The following is an 11,357-nucleotide window of genomic DNA, read 5'->3' as shown; positions in this document are numbered from 1 at the left end:
GAGAGGGTTGAGAACCTCAGGAGGTCTAGAAGCCATTTTTCCTCCCTGAGCTTTCCCCCACAGACTGTCGTCTGTAAGGCAAGCCAAAATAAAAATTACAAACAAGCTAAATTTGACCCTTATTGCGTTTGTGAATAATGGCAATTCGCCAAGACACAATAAACTACGATTGTTTTGGTGGACCCTTATTATGCTAGAAAACCAAGGAGGTTAAGGGGATAGATTTTAACAAATTTTATAGAAAAATAAGATGAAGTATACAATCAAGACTATAGAGCGCTTACAATATACAATACATTACACATTTAAAATACAGTAAAAAGGTGCTTCACAAACTTGATTGGCTTGTGAAGCACTTTTTACTGTATTTTTAAAAGTGTAATGTATTGTATATTGTAAGTGCTCTATAATCTTGATTGTATACTTCATCTTATTTTTTTATAAAATTTGTTAAGATCTATCCCCTTAACCTCCTTGGTTTTCTAGTATACTGTTTGTGGTTAAGGTCAACACCTGTTTTTCATGCAGGACCCTTATTATGTTCCATAGAAACTACAAATGTCATTCACCACTCCCATTTTTTTTTAAAAAAAAATCCAGGCCACCTCCCATTCAGCAAGGTAGCAGGGGCCACATGGGGGGGCCTCATGTTGTCCATCCCTGAACTAAGAACTTGTATCTAAAGTTAAACAGATAGGGAGACAAGGAGGTATTGAGCAGCTTTTCAGGGGAATCAGCTCAGCTTCCTACTTTTAGTTGCTCCTTAGTGAAGGTGTGAAAACCCTGCATGGTAGGAGTTTCATCCAAGTTTTCATTGATTCAAGTGAAGAAAAGGTCTGGGCTTGCAGGTTTTAATGGGAACAGACAAATAAATATAGTCATTTTTGCAAGCCAGACTAGACTATTTAACTACTTCTGATCACATCTTGACAGGAACTACATAAGATTATTAAATTTATGGTACAGTTAGGAATATTATGACTAGTGCATAATTTCTTTGTTTTGAGTCACTTATTTGCATGTGATTACTATATAAATACAAAATGTGTTTGTATAGATGGCATATATTAGGTCTGAGAATCCATCTCTATAGCAGTTTCCAAGTCTCCTGGAAGTAATTACAATTATATGCCTGGTTTGTGAGGAAAATATGAAGAGACACAACAGCTTTCAATCGAGTAGTTTATGACTGAAAAGATCTGAATAATGAGAATCTCCTTCCTGTTTGCAGTCCATCTGGTTCTGTTAATCTGTAGAAGGAATGTTATAATATTGTATCTCCATAGTTTCAAATCATGCTGGGGCATGTTTGTCCTGTTACGTTATTATATAAAATATGATGGGTGACCATACTCTTTCACTCTTTCTCCAATGACAGTTGGTTGGAATTGGGTGAAACTAGTTGATACGATGGATTGCAGCCAGAGATTAGGCTTTTTCAGTAGTTGCACACTGATTTCTCCAGAGATGCTAATCTGACACCCACTTTATTATGATTTTGGCACTAGATTTTGAAAGTTTTCCAGACCTTTCAAATATGACTTTTACCCCTAGTAATTATCTCTCATATCTCAAGTAATCGGATATGTTACCCACAAGTAGATCCCAATAAAGTAAAGCAGGGAAGAGAAATTCTGAATACAGTGATATCCAGAGCATACCTTGTTTAATTAAAAGTTATCAGGTAAACACTACAGGACATCTGTGTTGGTAGCTGCTACACATTACCCCATACCTTGAAGTTGAATCTGGAGAAAGGGGCCATAGCATGAAGAAAGTCCCAGGTTTGATCCCTGGCTTATCCAGGAAGGGTGATGAACGAATCACACCTGAAATGCTGGACAATCACTACCAGTCAGTGTCAACAATACCAGGCTAGATGGACCATTGGTCTGACTCAGTAGAAGGCAGCTTCCTATGTTCCTATGACTAGAGTATTATGCTCTGTCTCCAGAAAATACATACCTGCTGCTTATCTATAAATCTTGATTATTCTAGTCGTGCTGTTCTTAACCCAAGGGAGCAATGTATAATATTCTTGAAAGTTCAGTTCTCTTGGTAGTACATTATTTTTAAAGCACCATTAGTCACACAGCTAGGAATTTTTTTAGAAGCAATTCTAGAATTATTTTATTTATTTGTTTATTTATGCATTTATGCATTTATTTATGCATTTATATCCCACCTTTTTTCCTCCAAGGAACCCAAGGCAGCATACATAATCCTCCTCCTCCTCCTCTCCATTTTATCCTCACAACAACAACCCTGTGAGGTAGGCTGGGCTGAGAGGCTGTGACTGGCCGAAAGTCACCTAGTGGGTTTCCATGGCCGAGTGGGGACTAGAACCCGGATCTCCTGACTCCAACACTTTAGCCACTACACCACACTGGCTCTTAACCTTAGTTGATCAAGTCTAGTGGTTCACGGGCTAGAGTTTATAACTATATTCCATTCACTGAGCACTATTTTAATTGTTATGGTTGTATGGGATTTTTTCTTTAAAAAATGGTGTACAGTCTAGATGGTAGCTATTGTTGAACCTCCTCCTGTTATGTGTTATGCATGTGCTCAAATTGCAAGTGTAATGCTAAAAGTCTCAAGGTTAGCCATGGTCTTAGTGGTGATCTGGGTATGTAGCAAATTGTTCTGATAATCCAATTTGCATATAATTTAAGCTGGGTTGAGGTTGGGAGAACACAAAAGTTGGCCTTTAAAGCAAAATAATAATAATCCCCAAATGTCTTATATAGTCAAACTTGAGTAGACCTTTGTTCCATGTATAAAACCTGAGTGTGTTGTCTTTATCTATTGTCTAAAATCTTAAAGACTTAAGAAGAGCCATGGTGGATCAGGCCAAGGGTCCATCTGGACCAGTATTATGTTCACACAGTAGCCAACCAGTTGCCCACAGGGAACCCAAAAGCAGTACATGAGTGCAACAGTACCCTCCCATCCATGTTCCCCAGCGTATTCCTCTGATGCTGGAGGCAGCATATAACCATCAGGACTTGTAACCATTGATAGCCTTCTCCTCCAACAAAAGCCCTACAACTCCCATCATGTGCCACCTATTTTAAAGAGCACAGAGAATTTTCTGTCTGAAAAATAAGGTAAATAAAAGGAGGGTTAGAAACAGTAATGGTGTGACCAATTGATGATTTATGGTCATTCCTTTGTCACAGATTGTGTCATAGTCTACGTACAGTAGATTTTTAAAATACATGGTAACAGATTTACCAAGGAAAAAGTATGTATGAAATCACATTGTTAGTAGATGGGATTTTATTGGCTTCACATCTGAGGAGATTCAGGAATGTAAGTAATTGCTTCTGAAGTCAATTGTAATTTATGTTAAGGAAATTGTCTCCAGATTTGTCTTCTCTGTGTAGTCAAGTTCTTCTTTTAGGTGTTTTGCCAATAACGTTATTATCCCCCCACCCAAAAGAAAAAACACTGGATGAACAGACCACGAGGGAGTCAGTCCATGCCAATCAACTGAAGTGTTGCGCGTACAAGTCTCCTTCTTTCGTATTTCTTCTGCAGATTGTACTTAGGAGAAAAATGTTGCTTTCCATTACTTCAAAGAAACCTTACACTACAGATCCACCTGCTTATTATTGTTCTATAGTTCCTGGCCAACCAAGACACTAGTATCAGTATCACTTGGCCCACATCTGCAGCCAAGTTATGGCTTGGCACATTTTCTCCACTGTGTTCTGTTATCTATCCCATATGCACATGCGGAAATCAATCAAGGAATCTAAAACACGGCAATAAATGATGCTAGAGGTAAAATGTTCCCAAGCTTGCTCTGACTGCCTATATGTTTCCAAGCTCACTTCAAGGTGCTGGTTTTGACCTATAAAGCCTTACACAGCTTAGGACTGAAATGAGCTCCATCACACCTGCAGTTTAATGCACTCTTGCCATATCTGGTATCTGGTATTGCAGTGCAGGACTCACATGATGTCATTCCTGTCCTGCGCCCATCTCACCTCTTTTTCTATGTTTTGTGTATTATTTTGATGTGGGGAAAATCTGTATTATTTTCCCCAAGCAGATTTAATGCACCCTTAAGCCTCCATGTCCTCTGGCTTTTTCCTTTGTTGGGGTGTGTGCTTTGAATGGAGTCTTGCTGACAAACGGGGAAGGTGGGGCAGATATTCTCCTCCAGCACACTGTTGAATGGACTTTTTACTGCTCCAACCCCACACTCATTGACTGCAGTAAAGCCCAGCCAATGAAACTTTAAATTAGTAAATCACTAAACAACAAAACCAGAGCAGGGGGAGGATCCCACATCCTTGAGCATCCCAGCAGATTTGTATTTTTATGAGCTGGAGATGCACAACTGTGCATTATCAAAGGAAATGAAAACAGATCCTCCACAAATGCAAACAGGTGAAATTTCATATTGGTAGAGTATCAGGAGAAAAGCTTGAGCGGATTTTTTTTTTTAAAAAAAAAATAATCCTAAAAATCAAGGCATAGATGGATCTGATTCAACCTTGGCATTGTAAAAGCCTCCTTAAGAGCTACCAAAATGCCAGGTTTCATCTCTTTATCTTTAAAAAGTATGCAGATGTAAGCATTTTGGTTAGCCAAAGATGTCAATATCAAAGCTACCCCTCACCCCACTCAGCCTCTTTCAAATATGGAGAGAGACTTACTTCTTAGTAAACATGAATAGAACTAACTTTAAATAGGGTGGTCAGTCAGAAGCTTTTTTTCTTTTTTTAAGGCTAAAAACTGCAAACTGGAAAGAAGTGCTCTGTAACCCTATGCTTACTTCTTTGGTCTTACTTCTGTTTATTCAGAAGTAAGTCTCTCTCTGTTCAATGGGGTTTACTCAAAGGTAAGTATGCATGGATTTTAGTATGACTTGGATGTAAATGCAGTTGAAATCAATGGGATTTACTCTTGAGTAAGGGAATCAAGCCCAGGCAATAAATGAGCTCCATTGAACACATACATCTCTGATGTTGCCTTAATGCACTCCTGTGCAGAATCGGAGAGGGGTGTGTGTGTTAATGGGAAGGAATGACTGGGGGAAATTAAAAATTCCTAAAAAATCAAGGAATGAACTGATCTGATTCAAACTTGGCATGCCTAAAGACCAACTTAAGAGCTCTCAGGGCTCCGAGTTTCATCTCTTTATCTTTAAAAATGAGGTGGCTGTAAGCATTTTGGTTAATTCCCATAGGAGCTCCAATGAGCAAGGGGGAAGGCTGCCACTTGATCACAATGTCCATTAATGACAAGAACCAATGAACTGGAGGGGAAAGGAGAAGGGATGCAGTGTGGTGGGTGCGATAGCAGTGGGAGGGCAAACAAGTGAAAAGAGAGTTCATTGGTATAGTTACCATTGTGAAAGGGAGGAACACTTGCTGCGCTTATGAAACAGAGGTCAAACCAGGATGGGGCGGGGGGAATAGGTGTGATGGAGCTCAGTATCTGATGGAGCACCTTTCCTGGTATGAAGCTACACAGATACTAAACTTAACATCTGAGGCCCTCCTCTGAGTGCTTCCTCCAAGGGAGGCTTGGGGGATGGCAAACAATGGATAGGGCCTCCTCAGTGGCGGCTGCCAAATATGGAATATTCTCCCCACTGAGGTCTACCTTGTGTCAACATTGTCATCTTTTCAATGGCTAGTTAAGACTGTCCTGTACTCCCAGGCATTTAATCACCATTGGTTAAGCCATTTTAAATTGTTCTTAAATTGTCTATGTTAAAGTTTTATACTATAATTTTTGTGAACCACCCAAAGAGCTTTGACTATTAGGTGGTATAGAAATAAATGAAATGAAGGACAGTCCAAAAACTAAGGGAAACAATATCTCATCCGATAACCATATCACAAATAATTCTGAATGCAAAAATATTTATACAACTCATCCATATTGGTTTGGTTTTCCCACTGAAACTTTGCTCTGAGAATTGCATTCTTTACCTTGTAGGTTCCTTTTCTTTTAAACCACAATACCTGAGAAATCATCTGGTTGTAAATCATAGTTTATCCATATGTGGCATCCATAATGGTTATTTCCCAGAGTGGCACACAAAGCAGTTGATGTTGAGGCAAATACCACAAGAATGCAGTTGTCTGGTCTTCTAACAGAACTGAGTGGGAAGGGTGGACACCACCAGAATGGAGGTCCCACCCACCCACTCTCACACATACACAAAAGTCAAACTTGAAAATAGTTCTGAGATACTTTAATCAAAGAGATAAAATGCCTAATGTGTCTTAGACAAGTGCTGCTGAGTATAGTGACAGGTTAAAAAAAAAAAATCACCGCATTCGTATTAGAATGAAAACTTAAATTAATAAACTTGTACTTCCTAAGCACAAGTTTGAACTGGAATACAGTTTGCCATCAGAATCTGTACATTTCTAAAGCTTGCTATGCAGTTCACCCCCACCACCAAAGCACACAAAAAATGTACGTTGCAAAACAAATGCACACACAGAATGTGCATATTTGGAATAAAAATACGCACAAAATAATTTGATCGTTGGAAAACCACTAGAAAAAGTTTTGTATGTTTGAAGACGTGTCCACTGAACATTTGAAAATGCTTACAAAAATGCAATTTTCTAAAAAAAAATGGCACAAAAATATGTGCTCATTTTTGTTGTTGTTTATTCGTTCAGACGCGTCCGATTCTTCGTGACTTCATGGACCAGCCCACGCCAGAGCTTTCTGTCGGCTGTCGCCACCCCTAGCTCCCCCAAGGTCAAGTCTGTCACCTCCAGAATATCATCCATCCATCTTGCCCTTGGTCGGCCCCTCTTCCTTTTGCCTTCCACTTTCCCTAGCATCAGCCTCTTCTCCAGGGTATCCTGTCTTCTCATTATCTCTAAACTCATTATCTCTAAAACTAAAAATCTCCCATTCACAATCAGATATAGAATTGGGATGGAATGAAGTTAATACTGGAAAAATGAGAACCTGAGCAAAACTGAACTTGATTGATTTGCCTATACTTGGTTGAGTGAAGTATTGGGATATGGGTATGGTCAGAAGGCATATGGTCTGCTCCCCTCTCTGCTCCCGACTACCCTCTTTTTCCCATTCCACACTCAGGTTTCTGAGCACAGAGAAGCAGCCAGCGCAGTTCTCTCTGTGCCCGCTACAAGGTGGGGGAGGAGGGAAGCACGGTTTACTGGCTCTGAGGTCAGAGCCCTGTTTCTGAAGTCGGAATCCTATCTCTGACCTCAGAGCCAGTAAACTGAACAATCCTATACCACCACCAACCAAGGCTCTCTCTAGTGGCCACAGGATTGCTCTCTAAGTAAATATTCCTTTACATTATATTCCTGTGTCCCCATGGATGGTGCCAACTGAAATATAGCAAGCATTTTATTTCCTATATACTGTATCTCAGCACAGTTTGAGGCTTTGACTTTCCCTCTCTCTTCATTCTAGCAAAAAAGACAAATTCTTCTAAGAGTAAATGAAGGACAAGTTAGGGAGTGATTGATCTGAAAATCAGGAGCTTCAGGCAGATCCTTGTGCAAAGATGTGGAGTATTTTATGCATGATGTAGTAATGTGCAGATTCAAATTTGATGACAGCATTTTTCTGATATTAGTCATACTTAACAGCTGCCTATTTGGGGGAATTCATAATTTCTACACATATGCTTAATCAAAATATGTGTATAGCAACATTTCTAGGAAATAATACAGACAAATTCAACACTCTCCTAAGTCTTTTGGGTGGTCTTCAAGTGGCATATTTTTTCAACTGACCTCAGTTCTAGAATCCATCAGGCTCAGTGGGAAAACCAAGCAGTGTAGACAGTTTTATTTATGTTTTGGATTGGGAATTGGTTGTGATGGGGATAATGAATGAGATATTATTTCCTTTGGCTTTTGATCCAATCTTACACACATGGAATGTTTTTGTCTTAATAAATAAAGGAAGATAAGGGTTTGAACTATAACTTGGACACTTCTTTCAGTGGAAATATAAATCTCTTTAGATGGACTACCATGTGTACTCAGTAATTTATAAGCTGAGAGAAGAAGTATAGAGATGAAATATTTTGTTAAAATCCCATTCTGATGGTTTGCAGGTGTATAGTTTCTAATATTAGATACAAAAGAATGTAACTTTGGCATCTAATATTACAAACAGCAATTTCTGCCACCCTTGTTCATCCCATGATGAGATGTTGGTTTTGGAACTGGGTTTTGAGAAAGAGTCAAAGACTTTTTGATTTGTCATGCACACCATGATGTGCAACAATGAGTGTGGTTGTTCATGGCTGAATACACAACAGTAGTAAGAACAAGAACGCCATACATTTTAAAAAAGAAATCTAGTTCCAATTAATCTTGCTGCAAGGAGATTGAGGAGAATATCATATTCCAATGAGTGATGGGAAGGGAAGGGTAGTCTTAACTGTCTCTGTTTCTATCAAAAGTAAATTAACTGTATTTATATAAATTAAGAAGTGATGAGTCTAGTCTTAGACATAGGCCTTAGTTAGACCTAAGGTTTATCCCGGGGTCATCCCTGTTCATGTAAATGACACACAGGGGATCCCAGGAGCACACAGGGACGACCCTGGGATGATCCTGGGATAAACCTTAGGTCTAGCTAAGGCCCCAGTTAAATAAATGAGAGACTTTGCATTGAATTAAATTGTGTGTCATGAATGGCCTTCTTGATTTAAAGCTTTTTTTTGTTAAAGTGTTAACAAATTTCATCATCCTTTTCTACTTTAGTTGTGGAAACAAGTGAATTATTCCGAAACATGAATTTTGACTCTATCTGCAGCCTAATGGAAGACAAGGAGTTTCTCAAAAAGCAGCCTAAAGAGGCTTATCACATTGAGTCAAGGGACTATGCAAGAATATGTAGTACCTGTAACTCCAATTTAATATTGCCAGGAGTCCTTCCCTCTTCATCTTACCATCCTCCTGTGAACATATATAACAGCAGTGACTGGGACATTTGTGAGGAGCTGCGCCTTCGCGAACTCGAAGAAGCAAAGGCAAGGGCAGCCCAAATGGAGAAGACAATGCGTTGGTGGTCGGATTGCACTGCCAACTGGCGGGAGAAATGGAGTAAAGTTAGAGCTGAAAGAAATAAAGCTCGTGAGGAGGGCAGGCAACTGAAGCTCAAGCTGGAAGCATCAATGAAAGACCTAAATGCCCTGAAAAAAATAAACCAAGGTTTACTTAGTGGGAATGAAGAAAAGCAAGCAAAACCGATTTTGAAAAGGAACGTTGGTTCTTCTGAAATGTGCTGGATGAAAGAGGATTATTCAGGACCTCTAGAGAACGAGCCTGTTAAACATGTCCACAAGAACAAGATTTCAGAGGGAGAAACTGCCTGTTGGGTAAATAGACTTGGACATTTTTTGAATTGCAAAAATGAACCATTTCCCTCAGTAATTCTAAACGCACAGAGGCTGCAGTCCTGTACCTACATACTTGGGAGTAAGCCCCATTGAACTCAATGGGACTGGCTTCTAAGTCGGTATGTACAGGACTGCATTGTGAAAACATATGCCCACCATTCCGAATACCTATTTTTGTTTTTGTTTTCCCCAGCAGATCAACCTGCATTTCCACAGTAGTGCAGTATTAAAATATAGTGTGATGCAGAATTATACCATTCAATCTTGTCATCAGCCATGGGGAGGCAGTTTTCCTAATAAATAATTCTGATTCTCCACAAATGTACTAACAGTATAATATAAGAAAATGTTTTGCTGACAAGTGATGCAATTTTCATTTCAGGACATTTATGCAACTAAAAATGCTTTAGGAGAGCAGCAAGATATGGGAATTGATCTGGAAATTCTTGATTCTGGAAGCAAATGTACTCCAGTTTTTCTGGAAAATCCAAACCCAAGCAAAGACAAGACAGCCTATTCTCAGGATGATGAAACAATACATATATCAGTGTTGCATCTGCATCTCTATGAATCACAGAAAATCTTACAGAAGGAGAAAAAGTAAGCTAAAAACATATTTACTTTTGTTCAGACAATATTTTCAGAAGAAATGATTCTAAATGGCCTTCTGAGAGAGCAACCCAGTGGCATGCAGACATAATCTAGGATGCAGTGAACATAGCCCTCTGAGGTTGGAGGCAGAGCTCTGGTCCCAGAGGAGATCCAACTGTGGATTTCACCCACACCACCCCTACTTAACCCCCAATTTAACAGAAAGCTTCGTGGCAGCTTCCTCTCCTCTCTGATATTATGAAGAGATGAAATGGATGTGTTGGGGGCAGGCTAGGTAGTGGGGAGGGAAGAAGCCATGGATCTGCTGGATCCAATAGCTTCTCAACCCCCATTCTCATTCAGCCCCAACACAGGGGCAGAAGCCTGTTTTATAGAAAATCAATTTTAGGAGAAAAGAGAGGCAAAATAATTACCATTGGTCTTGCCTAGTTGGCAAAAGCCCAACAGGACTTTGGGTGATTGGACACCTCCAGCATCGGAGCTGGTTAACTGGGCTGCAAACCCATCGATCTGTTCTCTTAGTAGTCCATTTTGGAATCAGAAGGTACATTTCAGTAGTGGAAAGACTAGTCCCAATGCAAAATACCCTGGGATATGGTTTGTGTTTTCATCGTAAATGTATCTGTCTTGTTATCTCTGCAAGTGGGTGGTTGACAACAACCTGGAAAAAATGTGGCATGCCTTTCTAAAGTCCCGAGAAACCTTCTGTCTAGAGATTTTGTAGTAGTTTTTTTTAAAAAAATCATGTTACTGATAGAGCAGAGTAGTCTTGAATGTAATTTATTCTGGTATATACTTCTAGAAGCTGTTGCCAGTGATACTAAATATTTATTAGGTGTTTAAAGTGTTTAAAGAGTTATAAAACAAGACAAAAGGAAAACATTCTTCTCTAAAATTGGTATGCAACAAAAATCTAGTACGTTGTTGTTGTTTTAAATCTAAGAAAACACAAGTAGTTCTTTCTTACAGGGAAAGGATGTAGAAGTTGTGTATTGATTGGCATGGTTCATTATTTCATTTTATGAGAATAGTGTCTTGATATTTTATGTTGCCTGGGATACTACATTCCATCCCAGTTTAACTGAAAATTGGCTATTAAACATCTTGATATTACCCAAGGTCAAGATCCAGCTGAAGTGACACACTTTTAAGTCCCACTGATTTCATCTAGAGAGGTGGAAGCATGTGCACAGCTCTTCCCTTGAAATAGGTGGGACTTTAAAAGTGCATCACTTTGTGGCCCGTGCCCATTTTGTGTTGTTATCTATGTAAGAGAAAAATAACTTTTTAAAAAAGTTAAGAACTTATTATTTTTAAAAGGACAATTGAATTAGTTGGGAAAGATGAACAACTAATGCATCAGATT

The sequence above is a fragment of the Elgaria multicarinata genome, chromosome 7 (genome assembly GCF_023053635.1).
Source record: "Elgaria multicarinata webbii isolate HBS135686 ecotype San Diego chromosome 7, rElgMul1.1.pri, whole genome shotgun sequence".
NCBI lineage: Eukaryota > Metazoa > Chordata > Lepidosauria > Squamata > Anguidae > Elgaria > Elgaria multicarinata.
Note: the sequence above shows the minus strand (reverse complement) of the source record.